Here is a 22,329-nt window from a genome sequence, read left to right as displayed (position 1 = left end):
TTTAGCTCCTTATTTCAGGGCACCTCTGATTTTTCTTCTGTCACATTTGACTTTTAAATTGTGAGTATACTCGTAATATGCCTTATGATGCATATTAATTTCAAGTTCTGTGAAGGGTGCAGTGAAATCTGTGCCTATCATCTGACTTCTCAGAAGTGAGCTTACTTTGCACATAAAAAATTAACATTTGGATTAAGCCAGTGGCTCCACCGGCTGTCAGGAAGCAGCATGTTTAAAGTCCAACTGAAATGTGAATTCTTTTCTCCCCTTTTGTGTAAGAAAATGTAGCCTATACCATAAGAGTGCAGCTATTTTGCAGGTTTTTTCAAAAGTGCATAGCATTAGCATAAGTCAACATACCTACATGCCATTAGCAATTAAAGCTGCGTGTGTCTTTACAATAGTGGTACAGTGCCAACAATGATAGGCATTGTGCAGATGTGTTGCTATTGTGTGTTAGTCGCTACAGGGATAAAATAGTCTATTTTCGGTATAAGAAAGTAATGTGAGACTGAAAAGGACCGACAGCCATGTTAGCGCTAAAAAAGCTACTGAAAAGGTTCCCACAGTATTGCCCTGTTATTGCTCAAAAGCCAGTACAGTTTTACAAAACTCGGGAACCAGGTCTCAAGAGTCTTTTTTTTTGTAGTTACAATACAAGAACATTCATCATGTGGAGGGGCCCACTTTTGCTGTTGAATTTGTATTCCCAGAGCAAATGGAAGCCAGTTAGTCTAGTTTGCTCACATTAGCGCTGATTCCCACAGGACGGAAACTTTTCATTCATGTTGCTTCCGCACCTGCTGAGTCATTGGCAGCTCCTGCACACTCAGTGTTTGTCCAGCTTTATACAAAGGAGGGAGCCTATGTAGTGTGTTAGCTGTCTTGCTAACACACCAGGCAGCGTTTGGGCTAGGGCTAACAGACTTCTCTATATACAGAGCTGTTGCACCAATCAGTGACGTATTTTTATAGACTAACCCAGAAGTTAGTGTCACCCTGGTTCCCTTGACAAAAGACCAGGGGTTTTTCCATTGGCTTTTGGATTAATGCAGAAAATAAACTCTGCAACAAACAAAAGTTTATGATACTGAAAAGTTTTGTTCAGCAGGAGAATCTTCACAAACACCACTTTATTATTTCTGAAGCCTAAATACAATCACCAGAGTGTTGTCACTGGACAAAGGATTTGGCAATCGTTGCATTTACAAGACAAGAGGTTATAATACGTCCTCTGAATAGCGCTACGTCTATGGAATGAAGTTTGATGCTGAACTCACAACATTTCTTCTAGACCAGTTAGTAAACAGCTCTTGATGCTAATGTTAGCTATGTTGCAATAGCAAAACTCACAAATGGCTCCTTTAACATCCCCGACAACCTCTGTAGTCTCATTTAAACACTTGTTAACAACTGGCCTTTTGAAAGAGATGTAACAGCTTAAGGAAATACTGACTGGGGTATTTATGCATGCATTTTACCCTGAAGAATAAGAAGTGAAAAATGTCTTTAGCTTGTGTTAACCACAGACCTTATTTCAGTCATCTAACCAGAAACCCATTCAAAAAAGTCATAGACTTTGGCAGGAGGAAAGAAGTGCTAAAATGCTACTAATTTCTGGGTTTTAGGACTCATTCCTGCGGCACTCTATAATGTCTGTACTGTAATGCACTGGAAAACGCCACTTTGGGGCTGCTGGAAACCAAATAAAATAAAAAAAAAGTTAATGCAATTTTGACCAAATAAGAATCAAAACAAAATCAAAACAAAGACCAAAGAGATATGATTTACATGATGATACGATTTCTTAGCAAAAATGAAATTATATCAAAACTCTGTGTTTCCTATCCCTGCTGTATTTCTTCATTCTATTCAAGTTAATTGTATGTTTAAGGGTTGCAGAAGATTTTTGATTGTTTTTTTGCACTTCAAAAGTTGCATCATCATAAAATGTCATCATCCCTTTCCTTTGTATACAGTATGCAGACCTCTGTCTTCTTTTTCTGCTGTTTTTCCCCCTGAATCTCACTCACTTTGATGTTCTCTCCATGCATGTAATAAATGCCTGATGGTGGTGTTGTTTTGATGTCAGCAGCAGCACCATCTCAAATCACCGGTTTAATGCGTGCAGCAGCACTTGGGAGCTGCTCTTTGAATGCCACTCAAGGAATATCCAGTGAAAAGCGAACGCTGCTAAGAAGAAGGGGCTGTCTGCTGTTCTATGATAATTCATAATTACATGCAAACTCCCCGGGGGTAGTTTTTACATTAGAAATTAAAACATCTCCAGTGAGTGTTCGCTTGTCCAAACAGGATGTGAGTTCCTTCCAGAACAAAACCCTGCCTCCCTCACACGGCTTGTGTTTAAGCCAAACAGCCAATTCTCAAGCTTATACCTCCTTCCCACAGCCTCGCTGCGCTCATTTAGCATCATGCATTTGCATTTCTGTTTGTTTGCTTTGGTCAAACTGGTTTGGTTAAACTGCTCCCGCATAACTGGTTTTTCTCACAAATTACAATCATTTAGCCTGGGCCTCCATTTTACAATATTATGCCATTAAAACAATATGATATTTCTATAGACCCTGTGTTGTATCTGTGGAACTTGTGACTTTAACATTTGTATCACCATAGTAACCCTTGATATAACATTTGCACAATGTGCTGTGCTGTCTTATTTTACCACTGGTTACAAACGTTTGTGGTTTTTAAGACAAGAAATACATGACAGCTCGTCACCACACAAGGTGGGTTATTACCCCACCACCCCAGACTCCTAGGGACCCTAAAAGACCAAGGTTTACTTTATGTGTTTTTATTGATTATATTTATGATGGATAACTAATATCTTATTGTCCACGTAGACCACTTGTAGTATATTGTATGAATATAGGAATCACAGGACACACAACACACTTTTCTGATATGCCCAAACACAATAAAGGCACTTTAACTATATCCTTGGTGCCACGCGAGTGTTCCTGGAGTCAGCCCAGAGGCTTCACATTGTCTAAACTTTACTGTATGTGGGTTGGGTTTGTTAATTTGAATAACTGCAAATGTTGTAAAGAATTTTTGCCACTGAAGTTTAACGTCAACCGGGAGAAGTCTTGCGTTATCGGTTAATTTTGTTGCCCTGTTTTGTATAGGAGTCCTGTGTCTGACTACACTATGAATGTATTTGTACTCACATGAGGCATATTCCTGAACAAAATTTTATTTAATCAAATCATCACGAGCTAATTGAGAACACTGGTTGGTCTTTGGGCAAATGACGACCTGCCATGTATAGTCTGCTATATGTGTTCACGGCACTGAATGGGAACTTTGAAGAGACAGGGTTCATACAGGGAAAATAAAGTGAGTACACGTGTGATCACTGCAACAGAAGAAATGCGTTTGATTTAGTTTGGGCTGACAAGCAGAGCTATGATGAGGGAACTTCAATAGTTTAAAAACAGGTTTATTGAAGATTTGGTTCAGTGAAGTTATGGGAAGTTAACAGAGTTGACTGCGAAGCGTAGCAGGCTGAAGGAGCAGGAGTCGGAATTGGCAGGAAGACAGACGAGTGCTTGGCGAGGCGGGCAGACTGGAAACAGCAGGGGATGATGAACCTGAGGCACAGGCAAACAGGATTAAAAGATGTTCAGGCAAGCACGAGAGAAATGCAAACTTAGAGCTGGAGTTTGGCCTCAGCGCTTGTACCACACTGACGAACCGAACGATCTGATGAAGACTGGAGTGTAGAGCCGGGATGTATTTATACTGCAGGAGTTTATTAGTGGACAGGCCACAAGTGTGCAGGTGAACTGGCAGCATGAGGGGGCTGATTGCCAAACCAAACAAGAAACACAAGGGAGGGGAAAAAACCGTCGATGCCATGACAAAATGTCATTGTACCTGTGCTCACAGCAACTAAAGTGTTTCCACAATTGATTTCCTATTAAGCCAAATTGCATGAAATAGGCTATAAAATAACCTGTGAACACCACAGCTTTCTCGCTTTTGGCCTGCGGTGTATTCAATCTGAAAACGGTGAGCAGTGTTTTGCTACAGTTTCCAGGTTGAACGACAGGATCACGGTTTGAAACAGCGTGCCCTCCTTTGGTGGAACAAGTAAGACACCAGATTGTGAGAGAGGGAACAAGAGCATCAGTAGACTGCTGAACATAAGCTATATAGGAAGAGCCATACCACCAATAACAGAAGGCGCTGTGGCTGTCAACGGATGCTTGGTGTGTACCGGGCCAGGACCACCACAGCGACTGCACAGCCCCGACTGTGAAGCACGGAGGTGGGAGGGTGTTTGATGGGAGTGTGTTTGATGGGGCTGCATGAGTGTAAAAGCTGTAGGGGAGATGACATTTATAGATGGCACTATGGCTGCAGGTCTGTAAACCCAAATACTCAATGAAACGATAACTCCCGGTCTCAAGAAACACACTGCAGAAATCACACAAGAGTTTGTGAAGAAGAAACAAGTGAAAACTATGACCTGGTCTGGTTTGTAACCTGATTTGAATCCCGTAGAAAAACTTTGGAGTATTTTAAAGTGAAGGCAACACAAACCCCTCCAGCAAAGAGCAGCTGAAAAGAAGCAGAACCTCTCTCTGCAGATCTGTTCAAGACTGATATCATCCATACCCAGGAGGATCGAGTCTGTCATTAAAAATAAAGGCAGATATTTAAAAAATATGGATCTTTTTATAGTTTAATTAATCTGTTTTTCAGATAAACTGGTCTCATTTCTCTTGGGCTTTGGCTGAAAACAAATAAAATTGTATTAAATTGTCAGGATTTGTAATTACTTTAGTGATATTGATAAGGGGAGTGCTCAGTTTTGTTGTGTACTGTACGTTTTGTCCCTTGAATCCCCTAAAAAAGTGAGTTATTTCTAATATTTGAGCAAACACTAATACAAACAACAACTGCTGAACAATATAAATCAGAACAAAGATTCTCATACCGTACACCCAGTAGATATAATTTATTAAAGCAACATTTTGATCTCAGAGATCTTCATCAGACATTGTTTAGTAAGGACCACAGAGCAGAACAAAGTAAATATAGACTATATAGCATTTTTCGAATCATTTAAGTTTTGAACATGAAAAAGAAACATGTTTAATCAACTGCAATGCAAAAAATTTCACTACCCAAAAAGGAAACAATTATTATAGGAACTTCTACATGTAAAAGACAATAAGTACCCTGAGGCCAAAATAGATACACAAGATAATAATAATGGGCTCTAAGTAGCAGTCCAAAAAAAAAAGAAGTTGTGGATTTCTGCCTTCGCTTTTTTGATCCAGCACCAGAAAAACATATTTTGGGACGTTAACGTTCTACAATATGTTCTGAATATAAAGTTTTAAAGGGATAAATGTAGTTTTGAGAAGCTATCCGAATCATCCTGCACACAACACATATGCATTTAAAACAACAGCAGAGAACAAGCATCATTTTATGTTTTAAAGTAATTTTTTACTTAAAAAAGCTGAAAAAAGTTTGATTCCACGAAGCAGTTGCTTCAAAGTCAATGCAAATAGTTTCATGCATTTTCTTTTTGAGTTGTGATGCTGAATTTTGACACAAGTGGTCTGCCGTATAAAACCTTTTTTTTTTCTTTTTCTTTTTTTCTTTTTCTTTTTTTTTTTTTTTTAATAAAATGTTTCCAAAATACTACAAACATACAGCCTGAGGTGTTTTGGACGAAATAGAAATGTTACCGCCACCTTTGAGTTTTAAGTTGCTTTGACAGAAAAAGAAAAAGAGTAAACACTGGACCAAACTGCGTTCACATTCCCAGCTTGTGAAAAAATGCCTTGAGTCATCTTTCACCGTCATATTCCCGCTGTGTGCACCTCAGGGAGGAGGAGGAGGAGGGAATGGAGGGGCTAGGCCGCCGAAAAAAGCGAGTGCTCGGGGAGGGGGAGGGATTTCAGCTTGCAGCGCCGTAGTTGCGATTCTCCAAACCCGGCTGCGCACGTTCGAGGGAGTACGCGCGCGGTTCCCGCCGGCACCAACGCAAAAAAGCCGCGCCGCGCTAACGATGTTGTGAATGAGGGGGGATCGAGTGACGTCAGCGGCCGAATGTCAACAATGTAGCGACTGAGAGTAGGCGTTCTAGTCGAGTGTAACAAACAGCGGAGACGGAGCAGCACGCCGCGCTGGATCACCACGCACACTTACACACACGCGCGCGCACACGTACACAACACAGACCGTAGAACCGTAGACGTTGTGTGTATGTGTGTGTGAGTGTGTGTGTGTATTTTTTTTTTTTTTTTTTTTTTTTTGAAGTAGGCGAAGTGAGAAACAGCCGAGTTGCACCGACAGGGAGAAGAAGTGACCTATCTGCAGCCGGGAGGCTTTGAGGAAACGACAAAGCGAGCCATCATGTGAAAGAACTTAACGTGGGAAAAACGGACAAAAGGGGCTGGAATACGAGCGGAATATTAAGTAAAAGGTGAGCTGGCATGCACGTTTCTTAGCATCTCCTCTATCTCTCAGACCCACATCTCACTGTGTAATCTGTGTGAATTCGCCGTTTGTCAATCTCAGCCTATTGTTGATGCTCTCGTAACCGAGTTCAAACTTGACTAAGTGGCGCAGCGGTGGGCTACAGTCAGGAGAGTCCTCCTCACTGTGAGATATTAGGAAAAAAAGTCACTTGTAGCAAGAAAAAAAAAAAAAACTGAAGAAGAAAAAAACCGCATGCATGAATCGTGAAAGCATTGGCGGTGGTGCGAAATATTGGAGGAGCGTAATGTGCTGGGGTGTGAACGCGGGTTCAGGAGTGAAACACAACTCTTGTACCACATCCTGTTATGCTTTGAGTCAATGCACCGTGTGCGCTCCCTTTTCTTTCTGTGTTTTTGCAAAGTAGAGGCGTTGGTGATCCCGGAGGAGGGTCAGGCATGCCGCTGCTCCTGTGAGGGAAAATGCTCCATAATAAAAGAAGCTTGTCACTTGTAGCGTCATTAAACAGCCGCCTGAGTCACTACATGTACATTCATCAAATTCATTTGTAGCTTAATAGAATATAGGCTACTTTATTATTATTATTATTATTATTATTATTATTGTTATTATTATTTGCCTATTTCATTATTATTATTATTATTATTATTATTATCATCATCATCATCATATGGTTTATTTTATAGTGGAATTTTTATTGCTTTTCCGTCATTGTCATTATTGGTCATTACACCATCCTCATTAATCTACATTCAAAAACATCATCAAAATATTTGCTGTGTAAGGACGAGCCTTATTTGCTCCGACAGCCAATGGAATCATCTCAATCTCTCGACGGTGCCTTTCAGAGCCCGTATTTTCATCGTCATTAGTCTAAAGCCCTTATTTAAAAAAAAAAAATAAAAGATCAGGAGCAAGCTTGACTCCAGTCATCGTAAATAAAAAAAAAAACATATATGTTTTAATCCATCACTACTGGTGAGGTTATTTAAACAAGCTGTGCCTTCACGCTCTGTCCTGCATTGTCATGTGAATGTATGCTGCTGCAGTCGTGGCTTAGTCAGTCCCTGTCACTCTTATTTTGTAGGTGTCAATGATGTAGTGGTGAATTATGCTGTGATGTAAGGCAGTGATTAGGTTGATATAAAAACAAAACAAAAAGGAAAACACCTTTTCACAAATTCTTTTTTCGTTTAAAATTGAACAAACATGTTTGCTGGCACGTGAGTCATACGAACTGTTACCATCTTAAAGAGACATATTAGATATTGAATGTGTGTGTGTTTGTTTTTTAAACCAAGTTTTACAAGGAGAATAAATCGTCCATGTTTGCTTCGCTCACTCTGTCATGGATTTATAAAATAAAATAAAAATAAAAAGCATGTGTCCACAGTGACCAGTGGCCATTTCTCAGCAGAATAACTGGTTTATTTCGGGATACTATTGTGTGATGATGCCCATGTGCTTGACTCGGCCCTGGGATCATCAGGGAGTGGAGCGATGCTGTCATTAATGCGGTGATACAGCACTTTGAGGAGCGGTGGCATTCACGGCATCACAACCTCTTTGTTTTAGTGCTGATGCAACGCGATGATGCCACTGAGCGGGATCGCATCGCGTTGCCCCCCCATCCGTCCATCCTCAGCCCTCTCTGCCATCCCCGCTGTTACTGCTCTGCTGTTATAACCTTGCAAATATAAAAAAAATTGCAGGATTTCGTGCGTGAGGGTGAGCTGGGGTGCAGGGCGAGCAGAAGACGCGCACGTGCCATGTAGTAAATCCATGCTCATTGTCATCTTTAGCAGGGAGCTGAAATTGAAACACATTTTCGTCCGCTGACATCGCTCTGCTTTCACAACACGTGTACGGCGCCAGCACTCATGCGCAGTTTTGTGCACGGAGCCTTTCTTTTGTTCTGTACAGTAGTCCCGCTGCCCTTCTTTTGCATGGCAGTCCTGTAGCTTATTGTGATGGAGGGGGGGGGGGGGGGGGTCCAAAACTGTAAACCCCACAGTGACTCAGTCAGGCTTAAATGCCACTTCATGCAATCTCCCTCCGCTTTATTTTAGTCATCTATAATAACAATTATATTTATTTCCCTCCATCAGAATCCATTATTTCCCTTTGTCCGTCAATATTGATAAAGAGAGGGATTAAAATGACAAATGACTTTTTGAAATTGACAGCTAATTCTCAACAGTGTATCACAGCAGTCAAAATAATAATAATATAAGTCAGGGATTGATAGCTATTTCTCAACAAACGGAAATATCAGTCAAAAGTTTCCTATCAGAAGCCGTCGCCTCACTAATGCATGAGTGCAGGGTTTCTGGTCTGAGATCCTGTTATTACAGTATATGATTCCACTGAGTGTCAATAAAGAATAATATATTGCAGTATTGCCCAGTTATTGCATCACAGTTTTGACTTCCCTTTCTCTTATGCCTCATTCATTATTGTAAAAGCTGCAACTTAAGAGTCACATGAGAAGCATCGACTGGGGTCAGAGATAAAACCTGCGTGAAGTTTTCACCAGACAACAAACAGAAAGGAAAGAAAAAGTTCCTGCGGCGTTTTTACATCAAAGCAAACGGTGTGTGTGAAAACACAGGGTCTTTATCAGGGTGAAAACAGGTTGATTACACCTGTTAATCCATGTAGACAATAAACTGATATGAACAACGCTGCATGAAACAACCAAGAACTACTAGTTGTATTTTTTATATTTGATTCATCCAGTAACCTATTCAATATTTATGTTCCGTGTAAATGTGATAATTTTACACGTCTTTTAAAGCTGTTTGTGGTGGAGAAATCATTGATTATTTTATTGCATATATTAAGTTTAAAAATAGTGGAACAGGCTTGTAAAATACTCAGACTGTTAGGTTTTTAATTGCTGCAGTTACTAGTTCTTTATGGTGTGCACTCTACCAGGTGGGCCACCAGGGCGCCCCCCCCCCCAATCGTACAATTTGATAAAAAAAACCTTAAAATTGCCAGAAAAATACCCAGGGCTCATGACCTCAGTGTCCAGAATAGGAGCAACAACTGTTTTATGGGTGTTGCAGCCTCCAGAAACTGTAATAAAAAGAACTGTGTTCCGCGTCCCCAGCTGAAGCTCTATAAAATAGATGAGCAGTAATGTGAGACAAACTGTATTTTAATCGTGTAACGTGGCCAACATCTCCCAAGTCGGGACCACCTCTCAGTCTGAGAGAGGCTGCTCTGGGGGATGTGGACATAATGACGCCCTCGGGTTCCCAGCCACAGCTGAATTCTCACGAGCCGACAGGATCCTCCATGCGATCCCGCCGGTCCGCCCCCCTTCAGGCTTTCCATTCTGCACTGTAACGTCCAGGACTAGGACCTCCAGGTTTCCACTGAGCCCACACAGTAGTCGTGCTTTAGAGCGCCGAAGTTCCTGTCAAGCTAATTAAAAACGCTGATGACAGAGAGGAGGCTGCTTGTGTTAGAAAAGCAACCGAGGCACTTTTGGGTTAATGATTTATGAAATTGCAGTTTGATTATAGGATGTGATGGAGTGATGTCATGCCATGATAATAGACAGATTTCTCATGAAGACAATCTCAGCAGCTGCTTTTTTATTTATTTTTTATTTCCATGAAGCGCAGGAAAAGAAAAGCAAGATTCTCCTTAAAGGAATTAAGCAAAACGCTGCAGATCCCGTGAATGTTTTCTCCTCTCTGCATCATTAAAGGATCGCTTGCATCAGTGAGGATATTTGAGTAACCCCCACCAGCTCGGCTCAACATCTCAAGTCAGTGCCTTGGCGAGGAGAAGAGAAAAAAAACATGTTCCCATAGCTCTCCCACGTCAGCACAAAGGCATGTTTGACTGGGCTGCTGCCAGTGTGAGGCGTACATGGAACAGCACTGCTGGGAGAAATCTAAGATCCTGCACTTTACACCAAGGGCTATTGTCCCCCCCTCCTCCTCTCCCTTCCCCTCCCCACTCGCCCCCCCCCCCCATCCCCTCCTAACCCCACCTCCCCATCTCCCTCCCTCCCTCCTCCACCATCATGTCATGGCTGCTCATTCTTCTTCTCCCCGTCGTTCACGGCAGCGATGTGCACTGGCGTTTTTTTTTTTTCTCGCTCGCTATGTGAAATCAGATTGTATTATCCCGCCAGAGCCAGATCCCATCAGCCTGTGGTTACAGAGTCTGTGTGTTTTGCTGCTCAGCACCGACAGTCGCCAAGAAGCTATCAAATCTAAAACACCACAGGCAGATTTCTAATTGTTCTGTTTTGGTTTGGACTTTTTTTTCTTGTGTCTTGCCTGTTAGAAATGATCTAGACACGTAAATCATCCCTGATAGTTGCGTCAAACCTATTTAATGATCTCACACAGACTCGTCTCGCTGCCTCAAGCAGAGACGCTTGACCTCCTGAACTCTGAGGTTCATACTTTAGTCGCCCGTCCTGCAGCCACCCATCAGTTTACAACCATGCAAAAACATACCGGGCTAATGAAATGATGCACATATGGTCCTAATAGCTCTGGATTTAAAACACTGGAAGAGTTGGAGGAGGGAGGGGGCAGGAGGTTCAGCAGTTATTGGAGCACTTTAGAAGAATGAGCTGTTTGTAAAGTGGCGTTCAGTGAATGAAGAGAAAACATTTAACACAGTGTAATGACTTGTTTGTATTGGATTACTGCTACTACTACTACTACTACTACTACGACGACTACAACTGGCAGGGAGCTGCAGAGCTCTGAGGTTTGAACTTGCACCCTCTGAGCTGGAGAGGGTTCAGTGTGGAGGTGCTGCTGCTGCTGCTGCTGCTGCTGCTGCTGCGTTGGGTTTCCTTATATTCACGCAGCTCAAACTGGCAGCGCTGCTGTTTTAGACACAGTTAGCTTCGTAGCCAGAAGGAGCTCGACTCCAGAGAGCTTTAAAGACACTCAGCAATTTCCACTTTACTATGAACCAATTTGTTGCATTTGAAGTGTTGAACATTATCATTTAATGTGAGTCATCAGTTGTTGAATATGGAACATCTCTTTGGAAGAGAAAGTCAGACTATTAAAAACTATTTAATTCATTAATTGATATTCAGATTAATCAAATACAAGACAAAAGTAAGTGTGTGAAACTCTGTAAAGTTCTGACTTTTGACACTAAAGTCATTTCTGAGTTTTCAGTTTGAACTTTCTGAGATTTCTGACAATTCTCACAAAGTTTAAGTTCAGGTTTAGCTTCATTGTTGTTTTCACACACATGCGTGTCACACATATACACAGAAACTTAATGTTTCAGAATTTATTTTAATGTTCTTTTCATGGCTTTAATCCTCAGAATAGCGAGAATTGAATTATTTATTTTTAAATAATTAAATAATTTTTATTATTAATATTGTAATTTATCATTTGTATTTTTAAATATAATTTTTATAATAAATAATTAAATTAAATCTAAGGTTTTATTTAGCCAACTTCATTCTTTGCATTGTTGATTGTGAGATTATGATTCTGGTGATTCAGAAATTAATCTTAGTCTCAGATTTCAGAAATTATATTAATAGACTCAGAATTTTTTTTCTCATGTATTGATTTCAGAAACTTGGTTTTAGTCAAATACCAATAATCTTCCCTCAGATTTTCAAAATAAATGTAAAATTCTGAGAAAAAGAAAGAACTATGTCGATGTCTGACTTTCAAATCAGACTTTTTGGATTTTGAGATCTGACTTTAGATTTAAGATTCAATTTTTCATACATTTTGATCTCAGAGTTAATTATCAGAATTTTGCAAAGTGACTTCTCTTCCTTCTTCTTTATTCACTGTGTTCTGGCTTCTTTGGATTTAATTGAATTTACATTTACATCCAGATTTTGTGATTTTGAGATTTGTGAGAAATTCTGACTTTAATCTCAATTTTCTGAATTCTCATAATATAGTTTAAAAGTTCTCAAACGAAACTGAATGAGAATTGTTGTTCTCTTCAGTATTTGAAATCAAACAAAAACAAACTTTGATGTTATATTTGAATCTCAGTTCTCTCAAAGTTTTGAGGATTCATAAATTAAATTCAATGCTCTCATTTCATTCTCAGAATTAACGTCAGAGCTCAAATCCCTTACACTCGTGTGGCCTTAATTTTCTTCCATACTTGTCTGTTTTTCTGTTGTCAGTTGGAAAGTTCGGTTATGAAATCGCCTGTGGGACACATATGTTGATAAAAATAGCTCTGAGACTTTCGCATGTGTTACAGTGGTTTCTGAGAATGCTCCTGAACACTCATGCAGCTCTGTGTGACACACACACCTCCACATTGAAGCAGCATTTTTGATGAGGCTTTCTGGATGTTGTTTCTGAATCCCACAGACTTGAATGTGTGGTCTCCCTTTTTTTAAATTTTTTTCCAAGTGTCACAGAACGTGAATGACGTGTGCTACAGTTTGTCCTCCCCCTGAGCCCAGTGGGAAAGTAGCGGCCAAAGAGCAACATGAAGTGCTTCTGCTGCGTTCAGATATTCACCTTGGTAACAGTAACAGCGCCATTATCACAGCATATAAATGGGGCAGCTCCTCCATATATTCATGTTGGATTTTCTTAGGGTTGCTGAGGTTATTCATAGTAAACACTAGTCCCCAGAGCCCACCCCCCTGCTGCCACCATAGAAACAATATGCATACCATATCAAATTAGAGCAGCAAGGCGTTGTAAACAGTGCGTCTCTAGGGGCAGGCCCCCTCTGTGTTCCCCTCTATGTAGTCCCAGGGAACATTGAAGCGCAGTCGTAGTAGTTCCTAATTTAAAGTCCTCCTCTGGCGCTTTTCTCTCTGCAGCTGCTGAGTCACACATGAAGCGTGCACGTACAAACCTAAACACATGCACACTCTGCGTCTTTACTGTCAGTCTGAGCCTCTTCATTCATCGCAGTGCTCAGGTAACAATCAAGTCGCACTTTCATATCTGCAGACAAGACAATCTCACCTTAAGGTCCTTTTTTCGCAGTTGTTCTGGAGCTTTCGATCATATCACATTGTCTTCGTCAGCAGACAGTTTTACAAGCTCAGAACTTTAAAACTCAACGTTTAAGTCGTCATGGATGAGAAGTATGATGAGAAATTTCAACATCTACAATTCAGTCTCTGCAACTCGGCGAACTCCCATCTGCATGATGAAGATCATGCAATATGATTGAAGGCTCCAGAACAACTACTAAATGGACCAAGAGGGGAGATAGTTTTTCGATTGCTGCTTCCAGAGTCACGATAGAACCTCGACTAGATATTAAGCGTTGTATCGATCAATATTAACAGCTGCATCACTTTTTCTGAAATGATAATGATGTGACTTTCTTTATTTAATAATTATGAAAGACATGTTAGCCTGTATTTAATAACAGAAATCACATGACACAAGTTGGACAAAATTAAAAATGATATTTTATGTGCATCTGGATCCAGAGCCCAATTAAATATTTAACATTTAATTTTTATTATATTTAATAATTTAGAAATAATAAATTATAATTTAATAGAAAATAGAAAATCCAGAATCAGCATCTAAATCTGTTCATTTGTTCCTTGGCTGAATATTCCACCAAATTTAATAAAAATTCCAACTAATAAACTTAGAGACATGTAAACACGACTGAAAATATAAATCCCTTAGAGGAGATGATGAAATAAAATCAAATAAAATTACCAACCAAGTAAATTAAATAAATGTTAAGCTTTTATTAAGACTTAAATATGGATGAATCCGAGTGAGGTAAACGTAAATACAGCATATTTTATTTACCTTTAATTTACTTACTTATGCCTTGTGCTTCTTTTTTCAGTTAGAACTCAGTAGTTTGTGACTCTGTACAGTTGATAAGTTTCACACCTCTGTCAGTACAATTGTATCTTAGGGCATGTATTGGTTGTCGGTTCACAAACTTGACTAGAGTTTCTAAATATAAAGATGTGTGTGTGTAAAAGGCACGAAAAACAAAAAAGTTGTTAGTTTCGACACACTTCTCTCCTGACTCGTGCCGAGGCAGAAGAATAGCGCTCTGTGCTTCTTCGTCTGAAGTCTGAGGTCATATCCTCATATGTGACACCCTTTTGTTCTGTTCACTGACATGGCAGTACACACGGCAACAGTGGAAACCTCAGCACTGTTGCTGTTTTTATCAGAGTTAAACTCATTACGTTGTGAACGTGACAGTCACCAGTGTTACATACTGTGTGCTGGTGAAGATAAAGACTTTTGCCTGTAAAACAACTGAGTATCTGGTTAGTGTTTATAGTCATAACCCAGACACACACAGCAGTGAGGACTGTGTGTCAAAGTCTGATATCATAGCACATTAAAGGCCATTTATGGGCTGAGCTCAGTTGTATTTTGTCTTCTAAATACATGGAGTGATACACTGATATCCCACATATCTCTTTTCCAACTGATACATTGGTTGAGCAATATTTTCTTCTGGTAATTGATTATAACAGATATTATATAATATTGTATTATATTTTAAAATTTTCCCAGTTTAAGTTTAATACAATATTTTCTGTGCATATGTTTCTCTATAAAAACAGGGCCACATGCAAGAACTTGCTTATATTGTTTAATTATTTATATTGCTTTCTAATTTTTTTTTTTATGGTTTAATATTTTTCTGACAGTTGACATGGAAACAGGAATCAAACTGTAGATGTTGCTGTTATGTGGTTGCACCTGAACCATTAAGGGGCCACCAGACATTATTTTTCTCAAGTATTAATATTGGCCTTAAAATCCTGTTTCAGTCAGACTCATACTTTTATTTTTTGCATGTTTTATCTTCCGTATCAATCTCCTCATTCCTCAACTTCCCCATCAATAATCATTCACTGTGTTTTCTGAGTCTCCCTCAGCGACAGTGGCTTTGTTGTCTCTGGCTGTAATTTAAACCATTAGTCGTAGGTGGCCAAATGAGGCTAGCTCCCATCTTGCTACAGAGGGCTTGACGTTTCCTGCCAAGGTCATTTTGTTTTCGCCCCCCCCCCCCCACCTCTCTCTCCCTCTGTCCTCCGGGTCGATGGGAAAAAGAAGTGGCGCTCAGTCAAGCATAGTGGAAGGTATTTCAAACAATCAGCGGATTCCTGGTACGGGGAATGAGATCATTGTTTTAGTGAGGGGGGGGCCTGCAATGACCCCCGTGGCAGGACGTTGTCGCCCCGTCCGTCGGTGATCTCTGTGAACTCGAACGTGACGACGGCAGATCAGAATTCCTCCCCAGATGGATTTATTTGTTCTGCTCCGCACATTAGAGACACCTTGCAAAAACAAAACACTCCCATTGTGCGCGTGAGGCATGTTAACACGAACCTCTGACATCTGCAGCTGATGAACAGGGTATAAATAGAAGATAATACAAGCTCGCTCCGCTGAGGTCGGAGTAAACACAGTGTCAGCGAACAACTATTGATCATTCAACACGCACAAGTTTGATCTGTTGTTTGTTTCCTGAGCTCACACATTAGAGAAGAAGCTCCTGGTTCACGTATGTCATTATAGCTCATCTTGAACTTCATCATGAACTCAGCTGCACGGCGCGAATCTTCGCAGTGACGGTTCACTCAGAGTGCAGCAAAACATATTTCTTCAATTAAACCCTGTGTAGTATCAAGCCGTACAGATTTATTTGTCTTGGTCTCTGCGATTTCTCCTGTACAGCTGAGGTGGGACAAGAGCCACAATTTAATTTAACCGACAACTGTTGCCAGCAAGTTTACCCAGCTACAGTTAATTAATGCGAATGAGTAAACTACAAAATAAAATTTTGTTTCCTGGCAAACAAGTTTAGAAGAACTAGAAACAAGAAATAGAAGAACCACTCTCTCATTTTGATGTCAGAAAACAGAAGAGACTGTTTGCATTTGCTCTTCACAAAGACTGCACTGTTTTTCTATGAACTATCTCCCTAATAGGACGTTATATTGTTCAGAAATGTTTGATTGTTGGGACCCACGCCATACCTTGACTTCAATACCGATTTGTGACGATGGTTAAATAGTTTCAGACCAATTCCGTCAAAGGTCGATACCCAGACCTAAGTTTGTAGTTGTCAAGTGAATGAAGAGTATTTGATATTTCCCAGTTTTTTTTTTTTTTTATCACCTTTATATCTTTGAATGAAGACGTCCAAGATTCAGTGAGAAGCTGGAGTGCAGTTGTAGGGTTGTTGGTCAGATACAGAACTTTTCACCATGAGACGCGACTTTGCCGCAGTCTGTCATGTCACTAATGTCTTCTCTTAAATGAGATTCTGTTTAATGCAACTAATCAGTTTATGTAATTATTTAATATTTACAGATCATGGAGTTGGCCTGGAGTTCAAATGATGTAAGATAATTGCAATTTAGATATTTATCGCAAATTATTGGTTTCTCTTTCTTTTTTTTTTCATTGTAACATTTTGTTTCTGGGATTTCATTTCTGCAAAGATTCAGATGATTATAAACTTCTTAATTACAATGTAATATTCCTGAATTATTGATGACGCATATCTTCAAACTTTCTCCAAAGTTGCTTAAAAAACCAACCCCCTCCTCACAGGATAGAAACCACTTGAGGTAAATGCAAAAATGCATTTCTTTAATTTGGGTAAACCGACCCTTAAGCGACTGCATACATGTTGAGGCAGTTTGCTGTAAACGCAGTCACATCTTCTCTGACGTCGTTGAGGCAGCGGAGTGTGAAACAACAAAGACTGCTCAGCGCACGGTTTGGTAAAGAAGTGCAGCTGTAAAGGAGTTTGTGTCAGGGGAGGGGGGGGCGGCGGCTCCTATGAGACCAGCACAGGTGGTTAGGAGGGGGTGGGGGGGGGGGGGGGGGGGGGTGTTTGGTGTAGTGGTGGGAGGGGAGTTGCAGTAATGTGCCCACTTCCTGCACCGAGCCTCTTGCGCTGTACTGTAAAGCAGTAAAGCTCACAACCAGATCAGCAGGATTTGCCGGTGGTGGCGTCTTGCCATTTAACAGCAGGCAGCCATAGGTGGAGGTCCTGTCTGTGCACTCGATTGGCCCGCTGTGACTCATACTTTCTCATGTGATTTGTGTGTGTGTGTGTGTGTGTGTGTGTGTGTGTGTGTGTGTGTTTTTTCATAAACATGGCACCAAAAACGGAGCAAGAGCAGGAAAACTAATTGTACAACAAGAAAAACCCTGTGAAGTGCCACTCTGCGTCGAGTGGTACCATGGGGATTATCGTTTCCCATGACAACTATTTTGGGTCGTTAGGAGCATCAACGATGCGACTTATTGCTTTGTAGATATGTAAACTTTTTTTTTTCTGCCGAAAAACACATTAAAAACCACAGATTCTCTTCAGCAATGATGTTTTTTTAACAAAGATGGCTGCCGCTAGAAGGCAGGATATCAACCCAGACCTCCAATATTAACACAGGTTTCACACTCTACTTTAAATCTGAACGCTCGTGTTGTTGGTGAGGGGTTTATTCAGCGAGGTTCAGGGATCAAATGCAGACGAGGTTACATCTTTAATAATGTAATGCAATATAATTAAATAGCCAAGCGTAGTGTTTATACACAGGGCGTCTGCAGAAAATAGAGGTTTCACATGTTTGTGTGCACCTGCAGTTCAGACAGAAATATTTGGACTCTAGGCTGAAATTATGGCTCCACACAGACACACATACAAATACACACTCCCACATACATGTCAAACATCGGGTCACCCGTCTCCTGTTGGGAGGCAGGTTCACAGTGGTATTTAGTCAGCCAATCAGGGTCCAGGATACAGTTTTATATGTAAGGCTTTGGAGAATGTCTCTCCTTGAACCAGTTAGCGCCGATGCAGTTAAGCAGTCGACAGGGGTGTAACGATTTCTGAAACCGAGACCGAAACCGTGATACAGATGTCCACGGTCTCCTGATACGGAACCGTGACCCCACCCGCCCCAACCTGCGCCCACCTCTGCACAGGTGCATGTGTGGAGCTCTCGTTATGTAACAATACTAATTTTATATTTTCACAATTAGCACTATAACGCAGTGAATCACAACATAATTATTCTATTCTAAGAAAAAAATTATTAAATATGATCAATATAATAATAAATAAAATAAATAGATATTACACGTTACGCCTGTTTTATTGGCTTCCAACTACGTTACTAATTTAATCTGCCCGTGATCAGTGATCACACCTGCAGTGAGACTGAGGCTTGTTTAATTAGCTGAGTATGGAGAATAACAATGAGACTGCATCAGTCAGATCAGCAGTGTGGGAACATCTGGAACATCTGCAGTACTTCATTATTATTATTATTATTATACCATTGAGTGGCGCTGGTGTTCTCAGTTTATATAATTCATGTAATTAATATCCTGAACAAGACAAACAAATAAAGTTAAATGTTAAAAAAAAATAATAAAACTTTTCCAGTTCTACCAAAACCAAAACTGGACCTTTTTAAACACCTGACTTTGAAGAAAAGTGACACGTTTTTCTACAAAGAATCAACTCTCTAACAGCCGCAGACTGAATGTTTTTGTTTGAGTTTTTAAAGAAACTGTCGGGAGGATGGTGGACATCGTTTCACCTTCCTCCTCTCGTAGTTTTAATGCATTGCTTTGAGTATTTGAATTGCTGCTCTTACTAACTTCTCTTCAACCGCACCTTCGTCTCTTAAGTGGAAGGATTTCCATGTTCGTGAATACACAGTCACATTGTGGAGACTTGATCATCTACGAAGTCGTATTTTTCCATGTTATAAAATGACGTTAAACGCAGGCTAAACATGAGCAGCTGTAGATGAGCGTCGACTAAATTTTAAAGTCTAAAACCTGATTTTAAAATCGAGGATGATCGTCCAACGCTGGCTGTCAGTGCTTCACTCTTTTTGATGTTTCACTTGGTCGAAATAATGTGAATTAGCGAGAGTTTTTGATATTAGCTCCGTGGGACGTTTAAAGTCCAGAGGATTTCCTCTGAAAGACAGAGAGGAGCGGGCGAGAGACAAAGGCAGCCGGGGCAGGAGAGTTAGTGAGAGTAGAGATCAATAGTTGTGGCTGCATGAAAGGCGGCGGCAGGCAGCCATTTAGATGGATTACAGTAGCGCTGCTCCCCTTTCATCTCACTCAGGGATTGTGTCTTGGGGGAAGGAGGCAAATTGGTTCTCATGATGCTTAGCAACTGCTGCTCGGTCTGATACCTAAGTCTGTTTGAACACCGTGATGTATTTTCCTACGGCGGGGACGTGCAAGAGGAGCATTTACATTGCGCTTTAAGCCGCCGTCTTCTCCTGCACGAGCGCGGTGACAGACCCGAGAGCAGGCTCATCCATCATCCTCTGCTCTGCGGCGTCTCTTAACAAAATGTGATTCGTCAACACGCCGCTGTAACCATCATCGCCGTCGTCACCGTCGTCGTATCTGCCTCACGATTGTGCAGCCGTAAGCACATGTTCAGGTTGAGCTGTTTGATTGTGATCAGTTTGACGCCAGTGAAAGACTTAGAGGAGAAAAGAGGAGATTTCACAGCTGATCTGAATCTGAAAGTGAAAGATTTCCTTTAACCAGCAGCAGCAGCAGCTCAGAAACACAAACCAGATAATCTATAGGTTTAAACTGCTCCGTGATCAACAGGTACTAAACACAGCTCATTTTTCACCTCCCTCAGATATGATGCGGACCTCCGTCGTCAGGGTAGGAGCGTACCGGCAGCAGCCGGACCAGATCTTAGTTGTTATGGTAACAGTAATGAACCTGCAGTTAAGGTTGTCACAGTTTGGTTTTGGTTCAGGCACAAAAAAAAAAAGACTACTACTACTCGGTTTGTGCTTCATCACCTCCGTCATCGGTTTCACGCAGGTGAGCGTCTCCTGTGTGCTGTCGACCTATATCCACCCACACAACCTCCGCCTGACGTGGACACTGTGGCTTTTTATGCTACGTCACCTGACTTCCTCCTTTGTTCCTGTCATGATCAGCGCGGCTGCAGAAGGTCAGCTAACGCTGTCGTCGAGCTGCTCTCACAGACGACAGGCGGGGATTGTTTCTGACATCGTAGCCGCGTAGTGAATTTGTTTTCTGACGAACAGACTTCAGTTCTTGCTCCTGTGTTTCAGGAATACTTGTTGAAGAATAAGAATAAAAATGAAATATATAATGTCACCTGATATCTGTTGCTGCAGATCATCAGAATTTGAAATTATACATTCATCCATATTTTCTTTAATTAAAACATTTATCGACTGTTCATCCTTCATGGTTGTAGTTTGGAAAAAAAGGAAAAAGAAAAATGAACTCTTAACTTTCAACCATATCTCTTGATCTTCATCGGTGTATGGAGTTGTCATGACAACTAGCCAAACTCCACTGTCCACTGATACAATTGAGAATATGAAAATATAAATAAAAACAAATCATGATGAACGGCCGCTGAAATCGAGAAAAGCAGTGGATCCTCATTTGTAATGAATCACGCAACAGGTCAACAAGTGAGCAAACTCCATCCTGAGGAAGACTTTGAGATATAGTTGAAAGCCTAGGAAAAAGTGAGGGAGTGGATCTTGAGTCAGTTTTTTAGTTTTTAGTTTTTTTTTGGTTCATTCATACTTCACCTTAAAGTCAGTCTGACAAAAGCTTCATGTAACTATATTCAAAAGAGCAAATTAACTTTTATGTGACAGGAACAGAAACAGAAAGTCAAATACTTTTAGAAAAATCTTTCCTTTTTCCTTTACGTCTGATTTTTATTCTTATTCTTTGTTTTCTTTTTAGTTTTTTTGAAATTTCCTAAAACAACTAAACTTCCACTGAAAGCAAAAAGAGCAGTATCTTCTTTTTGATTAACAGTCGTAAAATATATATTTTTTAAAGCTGAATTCTGGCAGATTGAATGACTTTTTGATCTCTCTCTCTTCAGATGTTTCACGGTTCATGTACTTGTTCTCACTTTGCAGCCGTAGCTGCGACAAGAAACCTGAAGAATTGCAGTTGTTTTCTGACGGATTCTCTCCAAACAAAACTCTTCTCTTCTAATCACAAAATCTGTGTTTGGGATCTTTGTATTTAAAATGATTTGTGTTCTCGACTGTGAGTGGATGAGTAGCTGTGGATGATAGGTGGGTCTGTGCTCACGCTGCAGGGACGTCCTCCCCCCCCCCCCACACACCCCCCCCACCCCGTGCACCGCCGACCTGCCAATCATATATCTGACCTCACATCTCTCTCACTGATGGTAACACAGATGTGTCAGCGTGACTGTTTGTGACTGCTGGATAATTGATCACTGATCACTCTGGGAACATGAAGGACAAGTCTGTAAGTAGCTCTGATGCTCTAGTTGTTATTCGTCAAAACAATATTTTCTGTTGGCAGGAAGGCTGTTTTTTATTTTTTCCTGTTGTGGTTAGGCTGTGTGTAGCCGAGGCAAACATTTGTCACCGTGATACACAAACAAAGAAATCAGACGGTGCTGCTGTTGTTTGTTTGTTTCAATATATAATCTATATGTATTTGAACTATTTTAGAATCCCTGCAGCAGCACGACTTATATATGTGTATATATATATATTTATCTGTAGAATAATTAATTGATTCCTTCCTGTTTTGAAGCAAAACTTCATTGGGTTTCAATGTAAAAATTCTCGATTTGAACAGGCGAACTCCTGAAGACTTGATTGCATGTTCTCAGACAACAAGAGAAAACCACACAGTTCAGAACTAATAAATTCTCGACAAAATGCACATTTCCATTTATAACTAACTGTTGCAAAGGAAATCAAGCTTCCTTCTATGACTTCCTTTGCAGGTGCTAGAATAGAGGCTAAAGTAAGCTTAATATTCAGTGTTAATTAATCCAGCTTTCTCTCCTGTG

General features: G+C 40.5%; 1 protein-coding gene across 1 annotated transcript in view; it reads left to right on the top strand.

Moving 5' to 3' along the window:
• Positions 1–5,941: 5,941 nt before the first annotated feature.
• Positions 5,942–22,329, top strand: part of bach2b (BTB and CNC homology 1, basic leucine zipper transcription factor 2b) — a 101,826-nt gene continuing 85,438 nt past the window's right edge. The window contains exon 1 of the mRNA XM_056363473.1: positions 5,942–6,469. The gene's annotated coding sequence lies outside the window, so the exon portion shown is untranslated. The remainder of the gene's footprint in view (positions 6,470–22,329) is intronic.

The sequence above is a fragment of the Seriola aureovittata genome, chromosome 19, assembly GCF_021018895.1.
Source record: "Seriola aureovittata isolate HTS-2021-v1 ecotype China chromosome 19, ASM2101889v1, whole genome shotgun sequence".
NCBI classification, from domain to species: Eukaryota; Metazoa; Chordata; class Actinopteri; order Carangiformes; family Carangidae; genus Seriola; species Seriola aureovittata.
Note: the sequence above shows the minus strand (reverse complement) of the source record. Positions and strands in the feature narration are given on the sequence as shown.